Source organism: Lynx canadensis, chromosome D3 (genome assembly GCF_007474595.2).
Source record: "Lynx canadensis isolate LIC74 chromosome D3, mLynCan4.pri.v2, whole genome shotgun sequence".
Lineage (NCBI taxonomy): Eukaryota > Metazoa > Chordata > Mammalia > Carnivora > Felidae > Lynx > Lynx canadensis.
Genome location: NC_044314.2, coordinates 59,992,771 through 60,007,135, shown reverse-complemented (window position 1 = coordinate 60,007,135; position 14,365 = coordinate 59,992,771). Strand labels below are relative to the sequence as shown.

General features: G+C 48.5%; 1 long non-coding RNA gene across 1 annotated transcript; it reads right to left on the bottom strand.

Moving 5' to 3' along the window:
- Positions 1–5,730: 5,730 nt before the first annotated feature.
- LOC115528322 lies at positions 5,731–12,178 on the bottom strand. Its single transcript, XR_003973215.1, has 3 exons — positions 10,613–12,178; positions 6,820–7,278; positions 5,731–6,073 (listed from the first exon to the last, which is right to left on the bottom strand). It is a non-coding gene; the product is annotated as an uncharacterized LOC115528322 (long non-coding RNA).
- Between the last annotated feature and the right edge of the window lie 2,187 nt (positions 12,179–14,365).

Below are 14,365 nucleotides of genomic sequence, written 5' to 3'. Positions count from 1 at the left end.
CCGAACTTCAGTTGGAAGGCTTGAATTACAACCCTCGCTTTACTTCTGTGGTTCCCTGGACAAATCACTAACGTTCTTGGCGCTTCTGTTTCTTCATCTGTGACATGGGGACAATGGTATACACTGTTGTGATTGACCCACCAACCTCCATAACCCTTCCCTGGTAAGAGCATCTTAAATTCATTGGGGGAAATAACCTTCCTCTGCTTCGGATCCAATGCGCCCTCCCCTGTTGAGTCTTGACAGGGCTCTGTCGGTAAAGGCTCTTCTGACCCAGGAGCAGGGTACTGACCCCAGTTGGGCCCATGAGACTCTCTCCCCCGATCCTTGACTCTTAACCATAGGGTCCCAAGGATGGACACGATGAGCCGATTCATCTCTGTCTGGTTTTTCAACTGCTCCTTCAGTTATGTGAGTCTTCTGTATCCTCCAGATAAACCCACTTTTGGCTGCAGTTAGCCAAAATTGGTTTCTGTAGCTCACCACCAAAAAAGTATAATCATCCTGCATTTGATAATTGCCCCGCCACTTCACAGATTGTTCTGAGATCAGATAGACCCTGGGTGTGAAAGCGTTTTACTAACCAAAACGGTCTGTACGGATATTGGCATTTCTACTATGTGGGGTCAAACTCTCAAGGCGCACACTGGGCGGCATGAGTCCTGGACGCTGTGAAATCTCCATCACATTGGCCTAGAAAGATCTGGGACCAACGGTGCCAAGGAATCTCCCCTCAGGACGAGAACAGCCGACACGCTGCCTGCCCCCACCCCCTCTGCATGGCGTTCTCTGCTCCAAGCTGAGCTCCTGGCCGGGCAAGGGCTGGCTGGTGCCCGCTTCAGGCAGGCAGGGCTGCAGGCATCATGAGCTAGATTAGCTCACGGATTAGCTAATGGATTAGCTGAGAAAAATTCTCCCCGCCCTCGGAGGCCAACTAAAGAAACAAGGGGAGAACATAACGTCAGAATGAGCTTCACTGCCTGAAGCACTAGGCACGGCCAGAGTGATGCGAGAGCTGGAATGACTTTTATTGAGATGCTTTTGAAAATGCTCAGCAGTTTTGATGCTGATGACTGAGCTTGCTGTTTTCTTGCTTTTTCCTCAGTGGCTCTTTCCAGCCATGATATATGGGCCCAGAGTCCCAGGTTTGTTCTTTTGAAAGAAAGAGCTTTACAGTGAAAGTCAGGGGTGAGCTCGGAGTCTGCCAACCAGCTGAAGGTCTTCTAAACAGCAGTCCAAAAGGTAAGTGCTCGGGGCACCTGGGTGGCTCAGTTAAGTGTCGGACTCATGGTTTCGGCTCAGGTCATGATCTCATGGTTTCGTGAGTTCTAGCCCCGCATCGGGCTCTGTGCTGACAGCACAGAGCCTGCTTGGGATTCTCTCTCTCTCTGCCTCCTTCCCTGTCCCTCCCCCACTCACACCGTCTCTGTCTCCCTCGAAATAAATAAATAAACTTCAAAAAAGAAAAAAAAAGGGTAAGTGCTTATCCCAGTGCTTTCTGTTGTGCAGCATCTAGAGGAATCTTAAACCTTGAGTAGACAGAAATGGTTATAGAAATGAGCCACCCTTGCCTCTCTGTGTTGAGTCGTCCTTACAGAGGAGAATGCTGCAAAAGAGGCATTGCGTTCCTCGATTTAGGGTCCAGCATGCACAGCGTTCTCTGCATGAAACCCAATTCCTGCCTCACACTCCCCTGCTGACCAGGAGGACACAAGCCCCACAGGGGAAAGTCAGCCCTGTGCAGAACCGGCTTTATTCAAAGGTAGAAGCGTGCAAAGTGCCCGAAGGGAAGCCACCACAAAGTTTTCTGGACATTCCAAATGGAACACAGAGACAACAGAAGAGTTGGTACGGGGGTCGCCTGGATGATGGCACAAGCAGGACATGTCAAGGTGGTGGGGGTGGCAGGAGAGAAGCTCAGAGTAAAGTCAAATGCGAGGGTGTGGCCGCCAAAAACAGGAGGGAAGGCTCGCTGGGGATAACTGGGCCAAAGCCACAGTTAATAAGTGACAGGGGCACCTGGGTGGCTCATTTGGTTAAGTGTCCCACTCTTCATTTCAGCTCAGGTCTGGATCTGACAGTTTGTGGGATCGATCCCCACACCTGGTCCTGCACTGGCAGTGAAAAGACTGCTTGGGATTCTCTCTCTCTACCTCCCTCTCTGCTCCTCCCCTGCTTTTGCACGCGCTCTCTCCCAAAAGAAATCTAAAAAATAATAATAATAACATAAGTGACAAATGCTACACTTTGAGCCCAGATCTGTATAACACTTCCACAAACCAGAGAGAACTCACCGATGCTTCATTTTTCAGAGCCTGGCATATATACACAATGCCAAAAAGTCTGCAAAGGATGGGGTGCCTCAGACATGGCCTCTGACACCATGAGCCCTAGGATCCAGCTGAGGAAGTGTGTGTGAAGCAGACCCCCCAGCCCACACCCTCTCCCCTAAGCATGCAGGCAGGATCCTCAGCAGCCCGATCCCAAAGTACTCCTAGGACCATCCAAAGGAAACATTCCATGCTCCCAAGCCAGACGTCCAGCCACACCTACCATCCCCCCTCTTCTCTCAGACCCTCATGTCATTGCCCATGACCCTGAGGACTGGGGTAGGGTGACCCACCTTGACACTGCTTACTGTGCCCATGTGAGCACAGCTGTCCTCATAGGTGCTGTCTCCTGATGCTCTGGGTACCAGAGGAGTGCAGGATCTGATAGAAGGGAGAGCCCTGTGTTCCATGTCTCACAAAATCTTCCCTAAAAATAGCTCTGTGTGTGTGTGTGTGTGTGTGTGTGTGTGTGTGTGTGTATTGAGAAAGGGAGAGAATGTTCATAAAAGGATAACTATATAAGGCATAATGTGACCAATGACCAATATCAAAAGCATAATGCCCTTTGATGAAATATCAATCTTCACAGAATGCCTTTCAAGGAAAGTAGAATCTATTCAAGAATTAAAAGACAGAGAAGGAAAAGGCTCCTTCATGCATCCTTTCATAACTCCCAATACTCCCTCTATCAGAGCACTTCTCACACAAAATTGTACTTGCCTATTTATTTCTCTATACCCTCCAGTGAACTGTAAGATCCATGATGGAAGGTCTTGTGTAGTTTTTGTTTTACATTATAATATAGAGGCCTTTTGGAGTGTCCAACTCATAGTAGGTGTGCGATCAATACTGAACAGATAGATGGATGGATAGGTGGATGGATGGAAGGATAGAAGGATGGATGGATAAGTGGATGGAAGGATGGATGAATGATTACATGGATTGATGGATGGATGGATGGATAAGTGGATGGAAGGATGGATGAATGATTACATGGATGGATGGATGGATGGATGGATGGATGGATGCTTAGTTGGAAGGATGCATGAGTGGTTGGGAAGATGGACATGAGAACTATATGGACAAAAGGTGTTCTTTTTATGTATCAAGATGGACCCTTCCTTGCTTTCCTTGATAATTTTCCAAAAACATCTATTTAGCATTCCTTGGAGACTACAGGTGTATCACACACACTACAGAATAATTGTAATTGTCAAAATTCCTTTTCATTGAGAGCACCAGGTAACAGAAACATGTGAATGAGATCAGAAGGATGGCCAGTGTAAACAGGTACAAGAACCAGAGAACCTATACGCAGAGTGATTACTTAGGCAGGCAAGAACAATGAACAACGCCAAATGGGCTATCCTCAACTTGAAAAAAAGTTATGGACAGATTTAGTCTAGAATTTCTTGGGCAACCATATGGCATAGGGAAAATGCCCAGGACTTGAATTGAAACGTCTGGCTGGGTTCCAATCTGCCACTTATTTACTCTAATATTATGCACAACTCACTCAGTCTCTCTGGTGCTTTAGTGACTTCACCTGCAGAAGGGCAATAATAATAATACCTAGTCTTCCTGGTGAGTAGGAGGACTAAAGAAATTATGAAGGTGAAAGTCTCTATCAACTGGCAGGCACCTTACAAATGCCGATATGCATAGCCAAACCTTCAACCAACCTGTGGACATAGGAATATCAAAGAGCATCCTTACCCATTTCCAAGTGACACTGAGACACAGGGGATCCAAGTAAGTTAAGTTACCTCAATGGTTGATGCTAGATAAAGCTATGAAAGTCTGCTCCTCAGGGTGCCTGAGTGGCTCAGCCGGTTGACCATCTGACTCTTGATCTCGGTTCAGGTCATGACCTCACGTGTTTTGGGTTCGAGTAGAGCGTTGAGCTCTGCGCTGACAGTGTGGAACCTGCTTGGGATTCTCTCTCTCCCTCTCACTTTCTGCCTCTCCTGTGCACTTGCTCTCTCTCTCTCTCTCTCTCTCAAAATAAATAAATAAAAACTTTTACAAAATTATAAAAAGAAAGAAAGAAAGAAAGAAAGAAAGAAAGAAAGAAAGAAGGAAAGAAAGAAAGAAAGAAAGAAGGAAGTCTGCTCATCTCCTGGCCCTGACCTTCAGACTCTGCCCCTGGGGCTCCACATGACAGGAGACAGCTAGCTAAGACCTTCAAGACACACCAGAACATCCCAGCTCTGGGAGACACATGTGATCTTATGATGGTGCTTTATAACATAAATTTTAAGTACAAATACCACTGCCTTTCAGGCCGTCCTTTGTACCCCCTGCGTATCTGGGCAGAAGATGAGTGATGGTGTGCCCCCTACCCTAAATTTGACACCTTCGGCCATTGGAGGTACTCATTGGATGTCAGGATTCTCTCAGATAGTCTGGATTTGGGACCTTAAAGGTCACCTAGTTCAACCCTGTCCTTATGAAAATGAGGAACGTATGTGCTAAAGAAGTGATATGATTTACTAAATGCCCATGATCTATTGGCCCTGGGGACTTCAAAGTAGTTACTGCATGTGGCAGTAAAGAAATAAGAATAAGCATGAAATTCTAATTTATGAATTCTTTTGAGGACACAGATGGGAGGAAAATGCAGGAGTGCTCTTTATCAAGCGCTGCTGCCCATGGCAACATGATAGTGTCTCTTGACTAATGAGGACTTTGGGGGAAGTTACCATTTAATACAAATGTGAGTCGTAGTCTGCCTTGGGTCTTCAGGCAGAGTTCTCTTTCGATTCTGCCCCAAGGCCAGATGGCAGGATTGTGGCTGCAAAAAGATTAAATAAAATGCATGTCTAACTCAAGGACAAAGAAATTGAGCGCATCTCAAAGGCCTCTCATTAGGCTCTTCTCTCTACTCCCACCCCATTGTAAGTTACTACAAAGACCATCCCAGTACATTTAAGACACTGCGCCAAAGTGACAACCCAGCCCTGGAACAACTGTCTAGGGCACACCGTCTGAACGTGAGCTAATGAGGTGGAGTACCGAGCCCATCATAAATTGAAATACAATATTGGTAGATGCACTCTCCAGGGAGGCTTCTAAAAATAAAGCTCAGGGAGCAGCGCAAACGTTCTGCTGAGGTAGCAGAGAGGGGCCTAGGGCATTGTGTGGCCTCTGTGTGAGCAGGAGTCCGTGATCAAATGGATGGAGCTGGACGTCACCAGCCACATATGAAACCGACTCTCCCTTGGAGCTTCAGAGTAGGTAGTGAGGACGTGGAACAACAAAGGTTCCATGTGCAAAGATGGGGGGGCTTGAAGTGTAAGATCCGGAGGCCCAACCCTCTTCAATCTTTGCTTTTTCCTTGGTATCCTCCTAATTACTATTTTCTACATCATCAGCACTAGATTTACCTTTGCCCCGCAAGAGAATAGAGTGTGTTTCCTTGTGCCCACAGAAATACCAAGCTGAAAGATTTGAGAAGGTAAAGAGAAATGAAATTAAATGGAAATCAACGTATACCTGTTGTGCTAGGTACTGGTTATACAAAGCCCATGGGAAACTCAGTAACTTAGTCATCTTGGGTATAAAGTGTAGTCAATGGAAATTAATACTTGCCTTGCATAGTTGAAAAGGACAAGAGATGGTGACTCCGAAGAACTTGATTCTCAACACCTGGAAGCTGTCAAGGTGCAGGCTTGCCCTTGAGAACACCACAAATCAGAGCCTCTACTCTCTGGGTCTTTGTACAACCTCCTTTCCACGTACACCTAGGGAAAAGGGCACTGCACACAGGGTGTCCTCAGGCAGCAAAGCTGCACAGACCTTCTGAAGGACAGTCAGCATCGACCCAGGACCCAAATGGAGGAACTGACCAGGTCTGCTCTGCATCTGCCATTACAGTGCTGGCGGGGGAGGTGAAAATTCCCCGAATGCACCTGACCGTCTGAGCAATGGTCTGGTTGGTAGGTAGATAGATGCTTCCTGAGCTGAGCGTTGAGTAGCACAAAGTGGACCCCCTGTGGCCCACAGACCTGCCGTTCTCACAGGGCTTAGTGGATCCATTCTCATTACAAGTAGCTGAACCTTGCTTCAGTCTCCCCAGCATTGCAATGTCCAGTTAATGAGTCGGGTGCAATTATACATCACAGGCAAGTGTCAGAGCCTCTTCCTTCATTTGTCTGGACAAGGAAATGTTACTCCCTAATGAATGGTCACTTACTTATAAACTCAAGTCAGTTTAACATGGGCCAGGCACACACAAGGCATGGAACTATGCTCTCCACAGGCTGAGAAGTCACAAACGCTGCACTCATGGAAAGCTACATATAGTGCAAGAGAGCTACGATAGCAGGCAAATATCATTAAAAAAAAATGCAGAACAAAACTGGGAAAGACTTCATGTAGGAGGGGACATGTCATGTTGACCCAGGGGACCAGAGCAATTCCCAGTTGTGCCAGGATTTGATTTTTCATTTATTAAATCAACCACAATTTCTGAGCTCATGGTACATACCCACCAACACGTTAGAGCTGTGGATATTCTTGCAGACAGGATCGGAGAGAGAACCCGGGTCTGTGCTGGTCAGTTGGACATCCCATTTCTAGAAAAGGATCACCTGAACAAAGACCTTCTGTGGATGCTCCGATCCTGGGCTCATCCTCAGATCCCAAATTCCCTTTACTTTCTTTTTTAATCCAGAGTTCAAGGCCATGTGGCCACCACAAAACACTTTTTTCAGTCCGCTCTTTAAGATCCCATCCTGGAAGTACTGGGAGTGAATGCCTCAGCGGTCTCAGCTCCCTGCCACGCCGGGCCCGAGTCCCAGGAGCCCCTTGTGCTGACAAAATCACCAGTTGTGGTTTCAAGCCACAGTTGTGCAAGCCGTCATTTTCCCTTCTCAGATTGCTAGGTTCTGTTCTCATACGCATGCCAGGCTCATGAAGCTGTGCAAGGCTCAGGAAGTGAATTCCTCTGTAGGGAAGTGATTTATAATGTTACAGCTGTAGGCCCACACACTGTCAGAATAAATCTAGTTCAATTTTTTCCAAGTTCTTCTTCACCATTTATCTTTCCTTTCTTTCCTCTCCCTGCCTTGTCCAATCCATCCTAACACACACACACGCACACACACACACACACACACACACAGGCACGCATGCATGCACACGTGCGTGCAAGGCCCACAGCCCCTCCATTTCATTCTCATGTCCCAGGGCCGGGGTCGGATCCCCTTCTGGGGCCACATCCCCATTTCTGTGGTCCTACTCACTGGCTGGACAAGCCCGGGGCTTGGGACCCAGCTGGAAAGCCTAGCTCAAAATGTCAACCTCAAAAGTGACTCCAATAGTGAGAGTCTTCAGATGGGATGGATATGGTCCATGCGCTGGCAGCCAGGCCAAGCCAGCTGAAGTCAGCAGAACCTTCCTGGGAGTCTCTGTCCAAATGGTACCATTAATAATCAAGAAAGGTAGCTAATAAGCAAGCACGGTGTGTTGCTTTCAGATGGCAGAAGCAGACCCAGGTATCTTGCAGCCGTTCCAGCAACCTCCAAGAACCACAGTGCCACACACAGTAAAGTGAAATCTGGTTGTCCACCCTGGGGCGGCGTGGGGGGCGGGGGGAGGTGTCTGTGCCTTTGACTTTAGGATAAGCGATGGGTCAATGTGAGGAACGGTTATGTGACTCGGCATTACATCTCCTTCTACTGTGCAATTCTGCCTCCCTGTTTTCAACAGGTTGGGGGAAGGTAAACAGCTAATCTCAAGGTACTTTTCCTCCTGCCCCTTCTTTTTCTTGTAGACTTAAGAAAACATCTACACCACTTTCAGAGTGGTTCTTAAGCTACTTGCCCTGGCCCTCGCCAGGGCACCAGCCCTGCCCCTCTGTGTCTCTTGCAGGAAGCGAAAGCAGGAGCATTTGCCCACACAGTTTCAATGGCCTGTATTCTGGCCCCAGATCAGAAACTTGGAATGACGGGGTTTTTAATTCTACCCTGCTTGTTGGATTTCTTGGAGTCTGCTTGGATTTCCCTCCACAGTGTCAGCCAGGAAGGAAGAGCTGCCACACTGTTCTCCCAAAACTTGGGTCAGTTCAGATGCCCTCCCCGTCTCTGGCTTTTGATGGTAAAGTCAAAAGAGAGAAATGTACCGAATTCTGTCTGTACCAATTCCAACAAATGTTATGAATAGGTAATCATCTGCTCCCAGCAAGAAAACGCCTCCTTGAGAGGGAAGCGGACACGTTGAAACAGAGGCGGGAGGAAATGCCTTGGCAGACAGGCCACAGGCGGGTCAAGACTGCAAGGATGTATCAAACCGGATGAGTCTCTGAGGCGGAGGGAGAGTTGACACCCCACTGCTGTAGGTCCAGGCAGCTCTTTAGAACTACACAGGAGCTTGATTCGTCTTGATCTACTTATCAGATTTCACTTAAACTTATTAAAATCAGGTTTGTCCATTTGAAAACCATCAAGTCTCGTGGTTGGACAAGGCTTCTCTCTGATGCTTACAAATAGGATGGTCATCAAAACTCCATCCCCTCGAAGAGATCTGCTGGAGGGGGTCCCTCATGCTGAGGCAGCACCACTTGGTGTCCTGGCCTGGGCATGTGCCCCCAAACGGCCCAGTGGCCCTTCAGCTCTCTTCATCAAGAACCAATCACAGGCCTCCCCCAGTTTCCCTTGCAGCATGGTTTGGGATGCCCACATGGATCGGTTCTTCTCCTCTCATGGAGCCCCCATTCACTATGACCCCTTTAAGGAGAAGTGTCCCTGGCAGACCCCAGCTGTAAGCCATGGGGGGCCCAACTAAGCCAGAATCAGACGATCACAACTCTCCTTCCAAAATTACACTCTTGGGGCACCCGGGTGGCTCAGTCGGTTGGGCATCCGACTTCAGCTCAGGTCATGATCTCGTAGTTCCTGGGTTCGAGCCCCGTGTTAGGTTCTATGCTAACAGCTCAGAGCCTGGAGCCTGCTTCAGATTCTCTGTCTCCCTCTCTCATTGCCCCTGCCCTGCTCACACTCTGTCCCTCTCTCTCTCTCAAAAATAAATAAACGCTTAAAAAATAATAACAAAATAAATACATAAATATAAATACAGTACTGAATATTAACTTTATTCTCAACCAACCTTTAGCCTGTCTTATTCCTGTACCCGCTAAATCCCATTACCAGACCCTGGACTTCTGCAAATCGTTTTCTGGACCTACAGGCTGGGCCTTTTGTTTGCCGGGTATTTTCACTTAAAAGGAGACAGCTAAACCACAAATCACTTAGGGCACACCCATCCACATCCTTCTAATGTTTCCTCAGAACCAACAACAAAAAAATCCAGCAGGAGAACAAGAACCATCAAGTTGAAATGAAGACCAGACCACATTTCATGTAGACAATTACTGGCCTATGAATTTTAGTCAATTATTAATTCAAGCCCCTTGGTATCCGGGCAGCCTGAAAGAATGAAGGCATCTATCAAAGCAAGTTGCTCGGGTGACAATGACCGTGGGGCCACCCTCTCGCTCTGGCCCTCTCCGGGGTCGAGACATGCACTGCTGCAGCTCACGGGCCTCCGGCTGTTGGTGAGGCTGGGGGAAAGCCCCGCAAATCAGTGATCTCCCGCCCAGACCAACTCGTCCCCGGGCTCCCCCACCACGAGTGGGCTCCCACACTAGATTCTGTCACCAGAAAGTATCAGCACGATCACCGGGTTGTCCTGCTGCAGGTGTTAAGGACAAGCTTCCATTTCCTCCTTGATTTCCAGTCTCTAAATTGCACTGGTAGGAAGAGAGGAAGAGGAGGGAAGGGGAAGGCAAAAAAAGGAAGAGAAAAGAAGAGGGAGAGGCTAGTCGCAAATACGAGCCTGGCACCTCTTTAAAAAAATGGACAGAACTACGTACAGAAGCACTTGCATTTTGTAGGAGAGCAAGCTTGTAAGAGGGGTAATAGGATACTCACTGACCCCCTGACTTGGGAGAAGGAAAAAGCCTCCCCTTCCCAGATGCACTGGCAGAGGACGTCCTAGGACATCAAGCCACCGGGGAAGGAGTCCGACGCCCTGAACACAGAAGGTCGAACAGGAGGGTCATCTGCAGAGGCTCTGACTGAAGCGAGCCTGAGCGACAAGCCCTCCCTGAGACAAATACTGGCTCTCGCTCACTGTCAAGGGTGAACCAGAGTTCTTGCCTGCTAGCTGGGCTTATAAATTGATCGCCAAAGATCGTTCTTCCCGATGACCCTCTTTCCCCCTCCTGGGGGTTTTATAAATCACTTTTAATTGCCAGCCCTCACGTCCTCCTTTGGACTCACTTCTTTTACGTGGCTTTTCGTTAAAAGGAAAGCCGAGCACGCTGAGAAGCAGTTTGAGTTTCTCCCCGAACGTTTCCATGACTTTGTCGTTGTTATGACTCTGATGTGGGGGCTGTGTTGGCCAGAGGCACCAACTCCACTTACACACAGCTGGCAAATGAAAACAATATCAGCACATCTCCGCTACACAGCAGGCTTTTATACGGTGATGCTTCATATTTTACTGCAGTTTCCTTTGGAAATGCTCAAAGCAACGACATCTGTTTCCTTTCATTGGGATTGTTATGTTCCTCCAGCCAAAAAAAAGGAGAGGATAGAGTTCATTAATTCAGCGTAGTAATCATTACAACGTCCACATAAATTTTGTCGGGTTTGGTGCTTTTAAACAGGGAAGCGTCCACCACCCTCGTCCCCTCCCTCTTTCTTAGTTAAGATGACATAAAACTGGTAAGCCTCAGGGCGACACTCCAGAGGTCTTGCGACCACAAACACTCACCACAGGCTCCAAAGGAAGGTGACATTCCCGGACTGCACCCCTCCCCTCCCTGGGGCCCATCAACGACCCTGGGAATGCACCGGGAGGTGCTCACACTGCGTGCGGTGGGTCAAATCACCACGGACAGAGGGGGGTTTAGACAGCCCCACATTTTATTCCTTGAAGAAGGTAAAAATCTGCCACAGACAAGCAGGGGCAGAAGAGGGGAGTACAAGCAGTCAGGGCCAAGACATGAAAATCCGTACAACATTAAGAAGTTTGGACTTCTTCCTAAATGTGTGGAACCCGCTGGAAATTTTCATCAGAGGAGTGACTTGATAATGTGCATTTTTAAAAGATCCTCTAGCTGCCGTTTGGAGAATGGATTGGAAACTACTAATACCTGGCACAGCCACCCAGGAGGCAGACACCGCGACCTGTGTGAGAGCTGATGGTAGCCCGGGTGTGGGGGACACAGTGGGTAAAGGGACACAGGCACAGACTCCAGAGGCATTCGGGACATAGAATTTGTAGGGCGTGGTGACCGGTCGGATGGCGGGAAGTCAAGGAAAACGTAGAAGTCAAGGGTGACTGGGTGGAGAGAGGCTGCACTCCCTTGAGACAGGAAATAGTCAAGGAGTGGGTTATGGATGAAGGATAAAAGGCTCGATTTGGGACATGCTGAGTTTGAGGCATCCATACACACTGCATGGAGAGGAGCACTGGGGTGGATTATGCACACCCGGAACGCAGGACAAAGAACGAGACTAGACGCTTAGATTTGAGTCGTCAGAGGACACAGGTAACACTTCAGACCATGGGAAGAGAAACAATCAATCAGCAGAACGTGTAGGATGGGAAGAGAGGAGAAAGCAGGACATAACCCCCAAGAAGCTCGACATCAAGGGGAGAGCTGAGGAAGAGACCCGCAAGGAGACCGATGGGAAGAAAAACCAGAAGAGGGTCCTCTGTGTCATAAAAGCTGAGGAAATGTGTCAGGGAAGGCAGAGATGACCAGCAGTGTCATTGGTGCTGTAGCCACAAGATGGTCATCGGTGGCCTTGTTGAGAACCGTGTCGGTGGTGGGGCGCCTGGGTGGCTCAGTCGGTTGAGCGTCCGACTTCGGCTCAGGTCATGATCTCACAGTTCGTGGGTTCGAGCCCCACGTCGGGCTCTGCACTGACAGCTCAGAGCCTGGAGCCTGCTTGGGATTCTGTGTCTCCCTCTCTCTCTGCCCCTCCCCCACTCACGCTCACTCTGTCTCTCTCTGTCTCTCTCTCTCTCAAAAATAAACATTAAAAAATTTAAAAAAAGAAAAAAAAAAAGAACCGTGTTGGTGGCAACAAAATCAGGAAATGAATGAGATGTGAGGAGAGCAGACAAACTCTCAAGAAGTTTGGCCATGAAGGGAAGGAGCCTGTAGTCGGGGGGGCATTTTTGTTGAACTTGTGAATGAGACCTAAGCAAGTATGAATACAGATGGGAAGGCGCCCTGGAAGGAGCTGGAAGGCACAAGTGGGGAGGAATAACCAATCATAAAGAGAAGTCCCTGTGGAGACGAGAAGGGAGAGGAGCCGCCCCACCTTCTCCACAGCAGCAGGAGCTCTCAAGAGAACAGCCGAGGAAGAAGGAACGTTGTAGATTTGGTAGCAGAAAGTTCTCAAACTTCTCTCCCATAGTTTCTGTTTGCTCTGAGAGTGAGAAGGGAGGAAGTGGGGGGTCAGAGATTCGAGAAGAGTGTAGAGATGTTAACATAGCTGAAGGGAGGGAATTCCTACAGCCCCGACCTGAGGAGACCAGTGAAGCAAGGAAGGAAAGAAGGTAGCACCCAGGGAAGCCGGGCCTTACGGCTTCTGGGCTGCAGTCCTCTGAGGGCAAGATGCCGGTTATATACTATACTATTCATCCCGCCATTTACTCTCTACTGACACCAACAGACGGAGGTCCTACTGAGAACCAGGCCTATTCGGAGCCACCAGGCAAACAGTAATGATGGCATAAAGCAGTGTAGCCCAGGGCACTGGCTCAGATTCATCTCAGTTGTCTGCTCAGCTTTTCCCTGAGCATCTTCAGGATTGTCCTTGGGTGAGAAACTCAAAACCTTTTTTTTTTCTTTTGAACATGCTTATTCGGGCTTTGATTCTGTGTTCCTCCAAATAGATTAGCTTGGTGGTTATGCCAGAATTTGAACAAGCTGAAGAACAATGGGCCGACTGACTTTGACTTTCCTAAGCTTTCAGGATATGTGAGGGGTCTGAAGCCCGTGAAAGCAGCAGACCTACAGTGAGGCTGACCTTATGGTGACCTCCTGGCTCACCTGCCCTGGAGCTGAGTGGACATTTCAGAATGAATGATAATGACTTTCTGTTTAAATGGGTCGTGTCACCTTGCGCGTCAGCCCCTTCCATGCGGTACCCTGGGGTGGATTCTGTTTTGCGGGCAGAGATGTGACCTTGAAGTGAAATGAAGCAACTGACTGAAATGAGTCCTCAAACATAAGTAACCCAGCAAACTCAGGTGGGCTGGGACTGAGGTGTGAGCTCAGGGAGGCCAACATGGCGGATTGATTGGGACCCTGGCTCAGAACATCACCACGGAGAGCTCCGTAATGGTCCCATGCTTGTATCATTAAGCAAAGCTACAAGCCACCCTGTGCCTCAGTTCCCTCCTTTGTAAAATCAGGATTAAAAAAAAAAAACAAAAAACAAAAAGGGGCGTATCTACCGCACAGGGTTGTCGTATAGATTAAATGAGTTAATATTTCCATGAAGCATTTAGAATAGTGCCTGGCACGTTGAAAATGCTAAGTAAACAGTATTCTTTTTTTCCATCACAAAATGAAAGTTGGTCAAAGGGACAGGGGATTGGGACGGGGAGGAACCACCGTCCCTTCCCCACTCAGAGGGTAAGTTATGAGGAATGGAAAAAGTGACCGTAAGGTCAGTACCTTCTGTCAACCCCTACGTGAGACCATGTCCTTCACTCCTGCCAGGAACTCCGTGTCAGGGCCCACGCGTCTGAGAGAGGGCCTGTGTCACCCCAACACTCTCCTCTGTGCCATGCAGACAACTCAGGGAGCCTCCAGCACTCCACTGTGAGTTGTTCTGACCGAAAAGCTGAGGTAACAGGAGGGCCTTAGCCACTTGGGAAGAGATTACTGAAGTCAAGGGGAAGTTGTAGAAAGGTGACTTTCCAAACCAAAGTGGGGGAAAGTGGTCTAAAGACAACACAGGAAACATGAAATCAAGGCTACCCCCCAGGTCGAGGGTGTGCAAACC